This window comes from Nicotiana tomentosiformis, chromosome 2 (assembly GCF_000390325.3).
Source record: "Nicotiana tomentosiformis chromosome 2, ASM39032v3, whole genome shotgun sequence".
NCBI lineage: Eukaryota > Viridiplantae > Streptophyta > Magnoliopsida > Solanales > Solanaceae > Nicotiana > Nicotiana tomentosiformis.
In genome coordinates this window covers 101,280,967-101,292,868 of record NC_090813.1, presented here as the reverse complement: position 1 = coordinate 101,292,868, position 11,902 = coordinate 101,280,967, and positions in this window count along the sequence as shown.

Below are 11,902 nucleotides of genomic sequence, written 5' to 3'. Positions count from 1 at the left end.
CCCAGAATAATTTTAGGCGATCGGGGTCCGGGGGCCCGGACCCGCTCGGAAGGCGTGGGCTATACCACCCGAATATATGGGAATCGGGCAGAATTCTAGTTTTTTGGCCGTAAAACGCAAGAGAACGAGGAACGCCCATGGCGGGGCGGTGACTATTGTTCCTTAGGTCGTATTTGATGGCCTGGAAAAATGTTAGGCAATCCGGTTTTGGGGGACCCGGGCCCACTCGGAAGGCGTGGGCTAGAGCACACAAAAATATGAGAATCGGGCGGAATTCTAGTTTTTTGGTCGTAAAAAGCAAAACAACGAGGAACGGTCATGGCGGGGCGGTGACTATTGTTCCTTAGGTCGTAGTTGATGGCCCGAATATATTTTAGGTGATCGGGGTCAGGGGTGCCCGGACCCTCTCGGAATGCGTGGGCTTAGCACACGAAAATATGGGAATCGGGCAAAATTCTAATTTTTTTTCCATAAAACACATAACAACGAAGAACGGCCTTGGCGGGGCGATGACTATGGTTCCTTAGGTCGTATATTATGGCCTGGAAAAATGTTAGGCAATCCGATTTTGGGGGACCCGGGCCCACTCGGAAGGCGTGGTCTAGAGCACACAAAAATATGGGAATCGGGCGGAATTCTAGTTTTTTGGTCGTAAAAAGCAAAACAATGATGAACGGTCATGGCGGGGCGGTGACTATTGTTCCTTAGGTCGTAGTTGATGGCCCGAATAAATTTTAGGTGATCGGGGTCAGGGGTGCCCGGATCCACTCAGAATGTGTGGGCTTAGCACACGAAAATATGGGAATCGGGCAAAATTCTAATTTTTTTTCCGTAAAACACATAACAACGAAGAACGGCCTTGGCGGGGCGGTGACTATGGTTCCTTAGGTCATATTTTATGGCCCAGAATAATTTTTGGCGATCGGGGTCCGGGAGCCCGGACCCACTTGGAAGGCGTGGGCTATAGCACATGAATATATGGGAATCAGGTGGAATTCTAGTTTTTTGGCTGTAAAACATAAAAGAACGATGAACGGCCATGGCGGGGCGGTGACTATGGTTCCTTAGGTCATATTTGATGGCTCCGAATAATTTTAGGCGATCGGGGTCCGGGGGCCCGGACCCACTCGGAAGGCGTGGGCTATAGCACACGAATATATGGGAATCGGGCGGAATTCTAGTTTTTTGACCGTAAAACTCAAAACAATGAGGAACGGCCATGGCAGGGTAGTGACTATGGTTCCTTAGGTCCTATTTGATGGCCCCTAATAATTTTAGGCGATCGGGGTCTGGGGGCCCGGACCCACTCGAAAGGCATAGTCTAGCACACGAAAATATTTAAATCCAGCAAAATTCTAGTTTTTGGCCGTAAAATGCAAAACAACGAGGAACGGCCATGGCGGGGTGGTGACTACGGTTCCTTAGGTCGTATTTGATGGCTCAGAAAAATTTTAGGCGATCGGGGTCCGGAGAGCCAGGACCCACTAGGAAGGCGTGGGCTATAGCACACAAATTTATGGGAATCGGGCGGAATTCTAGTTTTTTTGCCCTAAAACGCAAAACAACAAGGAACGGCCATGGTGGGGCGGTGACTATGGTTCCTTAGGTCGTATTTGATGGCCTAGAAAAATGTTAGGCAATCCAGTTTTGGGGGACCTGGGCCTACTCGGAAGGCGTGGACTAGAGCACACAAAAATATGGGAATCGGGCGGAATTCTAGTTTTTTGGTCGTAAAAAGAAAAACAACGAGGAACGGTCATGGCGGGGCGGTGACTATTGTTCCATAGGTCGTAGTTGATGGCCCGAATAAATTTTAGGCGATCGGGGTCAGGGGTCCCCGGACCCACTCGGAAGCATGGGCTTAGCAAACGAAAATATGGAAATCGGGCGGAATTCTAATTTTTTTGCCGTAAAACGCAAAACAACGAGGAACGGCCATGGCGGGGCGCTGACTCTGGTTCCTTAGGTCATATTTGATGGCCCAGAATAATTTTAGGCGATCGGGGTCCGGGGGCCCAGACCCACTCGGAAGGCGTGGGCTATAGCACATGAATATATGGGAATCTAGCGAAATTCTTGTTTTTTGGCCGTAAATTGCAAAACAACGAGGAACGACCTAGGCAGGGCAGTGACTATGGTTCCTTAAGACGTATTTGATGGCTCGAAAAAATTTTAGGAGATCAGGGTCCGGTGGTCCCGGTCCCACTTGGAAGGCGTGGGCTATAGCACACGATTATATGGGAATCGGGCGGAATTCTAGTTTTTTGGCCGTAAAACGCAAAACAACGAGGAACGGCCATGGAGGGGCGGTGACTATGGTTCCTTAGGTCATATTTGATGGCCTGGAAAAATGTTAGGCAATCCGGTTTCGGAGTACTAGAGCACACTCGGAAGGCGTGGGCTCTTCACATGAAAATATGGGAATCGGGCGGAATTCTACTTTTTTGGACGTACAAATGAAAAAAGTGAGGAACGATCATGGCGGGGCATGGACTATTGTTCCTTAGGTCGTAGTTAATGGCCCGAAAATTTTTTAGACGATCGGGGTCCGGGGGTACTGGTCCCACTCGGAAGGCGTGGGCTATATCTCACGAAAATATGGGAATCGGGCCAAATTCTAGTTTTTTGGCCGTAAAACGCAAAACAACGAGGAACAGCAATGGCAGGGCGGTGACTATGGTTCCTTAGGTCGTATTTGATGGCCCGAAATAATTTTCGGCGATCGAGGACAGGGGGCCCGGACCCATTCGGAAGGCGTGGGCTATAGCACACGAATATATGGGAATCGGGTAGAATTCTAGTTTTTTGACCGTAAAATGCAAACCAACGAGGAACGGCCATGGCAGGGCGGTGACTATGGTTCCTTAGGTCCTATTTGATGGCCCCGAATAATTTTCGGCGATCCGGGTCTGGGGGCCCGGACCCACTCGGAAGGCATAGGCTATAGCACACGAAAATATTTGAATCCAGCGAAATTCTAGTTTTTTGGCCGTAAAATGCAAAACAACGAGGAACAGCCATGGCGGGGTGGTGACTATGATTCCTTAGGTCGTATTTGATGGCTCAGAAAAATTTTAGGCGATCGGGGTCCAGGGGGACCGGAGCCACTAGGAAGTCGTGGGCTATAGCACACGAATATATGGAAATCGGGCGGAATTCTTATTTTTTTTTTGGCCGTAAAACGCAAAACAACGAGGAATGACCATGGCGGGGCGGTGACTATGGTTCCTTAGGTCTTATTTGATGGCCTGGAAAAATGTTAGGCAATCCGATTTCGGAGGAACCGAGCCCACTCGGAAGGCGTGGGCTAGAGCACACGAAAATATGGGAATCGGGGGAATTCTAGTTTTTTGGTCGTAAAAGCAAAACAACGAGGAACGGTCATGGCAGGGAGGTGACTATTGTTCCATAGGACATAGTTCATGGACCGAATAAATTTAAAGCGATCGGGGTCCGGGCCCCCCGAACCCACTCGGAAGGCGTGGGCTTAGCACACGAAAATATGGGAATCAGGCGAAATTCTAGTTTTTTGGCCGTAAAACGCAAAACGACGAGGAACGGCCATGGCGGGGTGGTGAATATGGTTCCTTAGGTCATATTTGATCGCCCAGAATAATTTTAGGCGATCGGGGTCCGGGGGCCCGGACCCACTCGGAAGGCGTGGGCTATAGCACACGAATATATGGGAATCGGGCAGAATTCTAGTTTTTTGGCCGAAAAATGCAAAAGAACGAGGAACGACCATGGCGGGGCGGTGACTATGGTTCCTTAGGTCATATTTGATGGCTTGGAAAAATGTTAGGCAATCCGGCTTTGGGGGACCCGGGCGCACTCGGAAGGCGTGGGCTAGAGCACACGAAAATATGGGAATCGGGCGGAATTTTAGTTTTTTGGTCGTAAAATGCAAAACAACGAGGAACTGTCATGGCGGGGCGGTGACTATTGTTCCTTAGGTAGTAGTTGAGGCCCGAATAAATTTTAGGCGATCGGGGTCAGGGGTGCCCGGACCCACTCGGAATGAATGGGCTTAGCACACGAAAATATGGGAATCGGGCGGAATTCTAATTTTTTTGTCGTAAAACGCAAAACAACGAGGAACAGCCATGGCGGGGCGGTGACTATGGTTCCTTAGGTCGTATTTGATGGCCCCGAATAATTTTAGGCGATCGGGGTCCGGGGTCTCGGACCCACTCGGAAGGCATGGGCTATAGCACACGAAAATATGGGAATCGGGCTAAATTCTAGTTTTTTTGGTGTAAATAGCAAAACAACGAGGAACGACCACGGCGGGGAGGTGACTATGGTTCCTTAGGTCATATTTGATGGCTCGAAAAAAGTTTAGGCGATCGGGGACTGGGGGTCCCGGTCCCACTCGGAAGGCGTGGGCTATAGCACACGAATATATGGGAATCGGGCGAAATTCTAGTTTCTTAGCCGTAAAACGCAAAACAAAGAGGAACGGCCATGGAGAAGCGGTGACTATGTTTCCTTAGGTCGTATTTGATGGCCTGGAAAAATGTTAGGCAATCCGGTTTCGGAGTACTAGAGCACACTCGGAAGGCATGGGCTCTTCACATGAAAATATGGGAATCGGGCGGAATTCTACTTTTTTGGACGTACAAATGAAAAAAGTGAGGAACGATCATGGCGGGGCATGGACTATTGTTCCTTAGGTCGTAGTTAATGGCCCGAAAATTTTTTAGACGATCGGGGTCCGGGGGTACTGGTCCCACTCGGAAGGCGTGGGCTATATCTCACGAAAATATGGGAATCGGGCAAAATTCTAGTTTTTTGGCCGTAAAACGCAAAACAACGAGGAACAGCAATGGCAGGGCGGTGACTATGGTTCCTTAGGTCATATTTGATGGCCTGGAAAAATGTTAGGCAATCCGGTTTCGGAGGAACCGGGCCCACTCGGAAGGCGTGGGCTAGAGCACACGAAAATATGGGAATCGGGCGGAATTCTAGTTTTTTGTTCGTAAAAAGCAAAACAACGAGGAACGGTCATGGTAGGGAGGTGACTATTGTTCCATAGGTCATAGTTCATGGACCGAATAAATTTAAAGCAATCGGGGTCCGGGGGGCCCGGACCCACTCGGAAGGCGTGGGCTTAGCACACGAAAATATGGGAATCGGGCGAAATTCTAGTTTTTTGGCCGTAAAACGCAAAACGACGAGGAACGGCCATGGCGGGGCGGTGAATATGGTTCCTTAGGTCGTATTTGATCGCCCAAAATAATTTTAGGCGATCGGGGTACGGGGACCCGGACCCACTCGGAAGGCGTGGGCTATAGCACACGAATATATGGGAATCGGGCAGAATTCTAGTTTTTTGGCCGAAAAATGCAAAAGAACGAGGAACGGCCATGGCGAGGCAGTGACTATGGTTCCTTAGGTCATATTTGATGGCTTGGAAAAATGTTAGGCAATCCGGCTTTGGGGGACCCGGGCGCACTCGGAAGGCGTGGGCTAGAGCACACGAAAATATGGGAATCGGGCGGAATTCTAGTTTTTTGGTCGTAAAATGCAAAACAACGAGGAACTGTCATGGCAGGGCGGTGACTATTGTTCCTTAGGTCGTAGTTGAGGCCCGAATAAATTTTAGGCGATCGGGGTCAGGGGTGCCCGGACCCACTCGGAATGAATGGGCTTAGCACACGAAAATATGGGAATCGGGCGGAATTCTAATTTTTTTGTCGTAAAATGCAAAACAACGAGGAACAGCCATGGCGGGGCGGTGACTATGGTTCCTTAGGTCGTATTTGATGGCCCCGAATAATTTTAGGCGATCGGGGTCCGGGGTCTCGGACCCACTCGGAAGGCATGGGCTATAGCACACGAAAATATGGAAATCGGGCTAAATTCTAGTTTTTTTGGTGTAAATAGCAAAACAACGAGGAACGACCACGGCGGGGCAGTGACTATGGTTCCTTAGGTCATATTTGATGGCTCGAAAAAAGTTTAGGCGATTGGGGACCGGGGGTCCCGGTCCCACTCGGAAGGCGTGGGCTATAGCACACGAATATATGGGAATCGGGCGGAATTCTAGTTTCTTAGCCATAAACGCAAAACAAAGAGGAACGGCCATAAAGTGGCAGTGACTATGTTTCCTTAGGTCGTATTTGATGGCCTGGAAAAATGTTCGGCAATCCGGTTTCGCGGGACCCGAGCCCATTCGGAAGACGTGGGCTCTGCACACGAAAATATGGGAATCGGGCGGAGTTCTACTTTTTTGGACGTAAAAAGGAAAAAAATGAGGAACGGTCATTGCGGGGCGGTGACCATTGTTCCTTAGGTCATAGTTGATGGCCCGAAAAATTTTTAGGCGATCGGGGTCTGGGCCCCCGGACCCACGTGGAAGGCGTGGGATATATTTCACGCAAACATGGGAATCGGGAAAAATTCTAGTTTTTTCTCCGTAAAACGCAAAAGAACGAGGAATGGCCATGGCGGGGCGGTGACTATGGTTCCTTAGGTCATATTTGATGGCCTGGAAAAATGTCAGGCAATTCGGTTTTTGGGGACCCAGGCCCACTCGGAAGGCGTGGGCTAGAGCACACGAAAATATAGGAATCGGGCGGAATTCTAGTTTTTTGGTCGTTAAAAGCAAAACAACGAGGAACGGTCATGGCGGGGCGGTGACTATTGTTCCTTAGGTCATAGTTGATGGCCAGAATAAATTTTCGGCGATCGGGGTCAGGGGTGCCTAGACCCACTCGGAATGCGTGGGCTTAGCACACGAAAATATGGGAATCGGGCGGAATTCTAATTATTTTGCTGTAAAACGCAAAACAATTAGGAACGGCCATGGCGGGGCAGTGACTATGGTTCCTTAGGTCGTATTTGATGGCCCAGAATAATTTTAGGCGATCAGGGTCCGGGGGCCTGGACCCACTCGGAAGGCGTGGGCTATAGCACACGAATATATGGGAATCGGGCGGAATTTTAGTTTTTTGGCTTTAAAACGTTAAAGAACGAGGAACGGCCATGGCGGGGCGGTGACTATGGTTCCATAGGTCGTATTTGATGGCCCCGAATAATTTTAGGCAATCGGGTTCTGGGGGCTCGGACCCACTCGGAAAGCATAGGCTATATATAGCACACGAAAATATTTGAATCCAGCGAAATTCTAGTTTTTTGGCCATAAAATGCAAAACAACGAGGAACGGCCATGGCGGGGTGGTGACTATTGTTCCTTAGGTCATATTTGATGGCCCAGAAAAATTTTAGACGATCAGGGTCCGGGGGGCCCGGACCCACTAGGAAGGAATGGGCTCTTGCACACGAATATATGGGAATCAGGCGGAATTCTAGTTTTTTGGCCGTAAAACGCAAAACAACAAGGAACAGCCATGGCGGGGCGGTGACTATGGTTCATTAGGTCTTATTTAATGGCCTGGAAAAATGTTAGGCAATCCGGTTTCGGGGGACCCGGGCCCACTCGCAAGGCGTGGGCTAGAGCACACGAAAATATGGGAATCGGGCGAAATTCTAGTTTTTGGTCGTAAAAAGTAAAACAACGAGGAACGGTCATGGCGGGGTGGTGACTATTGTTCCTTAGGTCGTAGTTTATGGACCGAATAAATTTTAGGCGATCGGGGTCCGGGGGGTCCGGACCCACTCGGAAGGCGTGGGCTTAACACACGAAAATATGGGAATCGGACGGAATTCTAGTTTTTTGGCCGTAAAACGCAAAACAATGAGGAACGGCCATGGCGGGGCGGTGACTATGGTTCCTTAGGTCATATTTGATGGCCTAGAATAATTTTAGGCGACCCGGACCTACTCGGAAGGCGTGGGCTATAACACACGAATATATGGGAATCGGGCGGAATTCTAGTTTTTTGGCCGTAAAACGCAAAAGAACGAGGAACGGGCATGACAGGGTGGTGACTGTGGTTCCTTAGGTCGTATTTGATGGCCTGGAAAAATGTTAGGCAATCCGGTTTTGAGGGACGCGAGCCCACTCGGAAGGCGTGGGCTAGAGCACACGAAAATATGGGAATCGGGCGGAATTCTAGTTTTTTGGTCGAAAAAGCAAAACAACGAGGAACGGTCATGGCGGGGCGGTGACTGTTGTTCCTTAGGTCGTAGTTGATGGCCTGAAAAAATTTATGCGATCAGGGTCAGGGGGCCCGGACCCACTCGGAAGGCGTGGGATTAGCACACGAAAATATGGGAATCGGGCGGAATTCTAATTTTTTTGCCGTAAAACGCAAAACAACGAGGAACGATCATGACAGGGTGGTGACTATGGTTCCTTAGGTCATATTTGATGGCCTGGAATAATTTTAGGTGATTGGGGTCCGGGGACCCGGACCCACTCGGAAGGCGTGGGCTATAGCACACGAATATATGGGAATCGGGCGGAATTCTAGTTTTTTGGCCGTAAAACGCAAAAGAACGAGGAACGGCCATTTCGGGGCGGTGACTATGGTTCCTTAGGTCGTATTTGATTGCCTCGAATAATTTTAGGCGATCGTGGTCCGGGGGCTCAGACCCACTCGGAAGGCATGGGCTATAGACCACGAAAATATGGGAATCGGGCGAAATTCTAGTATTTTTGCCGTAAATTGAAAAACAACGAGGAACGACCTTGGCGGTGCGGTGACTATGGTTCCTTATGTCATATTTGATGGCTCGGAAAAAGTTTAGGCGATCGGGGTTCGGGGGTCCCGGTCCCACTCGGAAGGCGTGGGCTATAGCACACGATTATATGGGAATTGGGCGGAATTGTAGTTTTTTGGCCGTAAAACGCAAAACAACGAGGAACGGCCATGGAGGGGCGGTGACTATGGTTCCTTAGGTCGTATTTGATGGCCTGGAAAAATGTTAGGCAATCCGGTTTTGGGGGACCAGAACCCACTCGGAAGGCGTGGGCTCTGCACACGAAAATATGGGAATCGGGCGGAATTCTACTTTTTTGGACGTAAAAAGGAAAAAAATGAGGAACGGTCATGGCGGGGCGGTGACTATTGTTCCTTAGGTCGTAGTTGATGGCCCGAAAAAATATTAGGCGATCAGGGTCCGGGGGTCCCGGTCCCACTCGGAAGGCGTGGGCTATATCTCACGAAAATATGGGAATCGGGCGAAATTCTTGTTTTTTGGCCATAAAACGCAAAACAACGAGGAACAGCCATGGCGGGGCGGTCACTATGGTTCCTTAGGTCGTATTTGATGGCCCGGAATAATTTTAGGAGATCGGGGACATGGGGCCCGGACCCATTCGGAAGGCGTGGGCTATAACATACGAATATATGGGAATCGGGCGGAGTTCTAGTTTTTTGACCGCAAAATGCAAAACAATGAGGAACGGCCATGGCAGGATGGTGACTATGGTTCCTTAGGTCCTATTTGATGGACCCGAATAATTTTAGGCGATCGGGGACCGGGGGCCCGGACCCACTCGGAGGCGTACGCTATAGCACACGAAAATATTTGAATCCAGCGAAATTCTAGTTTTTTGGCCGTAAAATACAAAACAATGAGGAACGGACATGGCGGGGTGGTGACTACGGTTCCTTAGGTCATATTTGATAGCCCTGAATAATTTTAGGCGATCGGGATCTGGGGGGCCCGGACCCACTAGGAAGGCGTGGGCTATAGCACATGAATATATGAGAATCGGGCGGAATTCTAGTTTTTTGGCCGTAAAACGCAAAACAACGAGGAACGGCCATGGCAGGGCGGTGACTATGGTTCCTTAGGTCTTATTTGATGGCCTGGAAAAATGTTAGGCAATCCGGTTTCGAGGGACCCGGGCCCACTCGGAAGGCGTGGGCTAGAGCACACGAAAATATGGGAATCGGGCAGAATTCTAGTTTTTTGGTCGTAAAAAGCAAAACAACGAGGAACGGTCATGGAGGGTCGGTGACAATGGTTCCTTAGGTCGTATTTGATGGCCCAGAATAATTTTAGGCAATCGGGGTCCGGGGGCCCGGACCCACTCAGAAGGCGTGGGCTTAGCACACGAAAATATGGGAATCGAGCGAATTCTAGTTTATTGGTCGTAAAATGCAAAACAACGAGGAAAGGCCATGGCGGGGCGGTGACTATGGTTCCTTAGGTCGTATTTGATGGCCCAGAATAATTTTAGGTGATCGGGGTCCGGGGGCCCGAACCCACTCGGAAGGCGTGGGCTATAGCACACGAATATATGGGGATTGGGCGGAATTCTAGTTTTTTGGTCGTAAAACGCAAAAGAACGAGGAATGGCCATGGCGGGGCGGTGACTATAGTTCCTTAGGTCGTATTTGATGCCCTGGAAAAATGTTAGGCAATCCGGTTTTGGGGGACCCGGGCCCACTCGGAAGGCGTGGGCTAGAGCACACGAAAATATGGAAATCGGGCGAAATTCTAGTTTTTTGGTCATAAAAAGTAAAACAACGAGGAACGTTCATGGCGGGGTGGTGACTATTGTTCCTTAGGTCGTAGTTTATAGACCGAATAAATTTTAGGTGATCGGGGTCCGGGGGGCCCGTACCCACCCGGAAGGCGTGGGCTTAGCACACGAAACTATGGGAATCGGGCGAAATTCTAGTTTTTGGCCATAAAATGCAAAACAATGAGGAACAGTCATGGCAGGGCGGTGACTACGGTTCCTTAGGTCGTATTTGATGGCCTAGAATAATTTTAGGCGATCGGGGTCCGGGGGCCCGGACCCACTCGGAACGCGTGGTCTATAGCACATGAATATATCAAAATCGGGCGGAATTCTAGTTTTTTGGCATAAAACGTAAAAGAACAAGGAATGGCCATTGCGGGGCGGTGACTATTATTCCTTAGGTCATATTTGATGGCCCCGAATAATTTTAGGCAATCGGGGTCCGGGGGCTCGGACCCACTCGGAAGGCATGGGCTATAACACACGAAAATATGGGAATCGGGCTAAATTCTAGTTTTTTTGCCGTAAATTACAAAACAACAAGGAACGACCACGGCGGGGCGGTGACTATGGTTCCTTAGGTCGTATTTGATGGCTCGAAAAAAGTTTAGGCGATCGGGGTCCAGGGATCCCAGTCCCACTCGGAAGGCGTGGGCTATAGCACACGAATATATGAGAATCGGGCGGAATTCTAGTTTTTTAGCCGTAAAACGCAAAACAACGATGAACGACCATGGAGGGGTGGTGACTATGTTTCCATAGGTCGTATTTGATGGCCTAGAAAAATGTTCGGCAATCCGGTTTCCGGGGACCCGAGCCCACTCGGAAGGCGTGGGCTCTGCACACGAAAATATGGGAATCGGGCGGAATTCTACTTTGTTGGCCGTAAAACGCAAAACAACGAGGAACAGACTTGGCGGGGCGGTGACTATTGTTCCTTAGGTGGTATTTGATGGCCTGGAAAAATGTTAGGCAATCCGGTTTCAGGGGACCCGGATCAATTTAGAAGGCGTGGGCTATAGCACACGAATATATGGGAATCGGGCGGAATTCTAGTTTTTTGGCCGTAAAATGCAAAACAACGAGGAACGGCCATGGCAGGGCGGTGACTATGGTTCCTTAGGTCGTATTTGATTGCCCCGAATAATTTTAGGCGATCGGTGTCCGGGGGCCCAGACCCACTCGGAAGGCAGGGGCTATAGCACACGAAAATATGGGAATCCGGCGAAATTCTAAGTTTTTTGCCGAAAAACGCAAAACAGCGAGGAACGGCCACGGCGGGGCGGTGACTATGGTTCCTTAGGTCGTATTTGATGGCCTAGAAAAATGTTAGGCAATCCGGTTTCGGGGGACCCGGACCCACTCGGAAGGTGTGACTATTGTTCTTTAGGTCGTAGTTGATGGCCCGAATAAGTTTTAGGCGATCGGGGTCCGGAGGGCCCGGACCCACTCTGAAGGCATGGCGTTAGAACACAAAAATATAGGAATCAGGCGGAATTCTAGTTTTTTGGCCGTAAA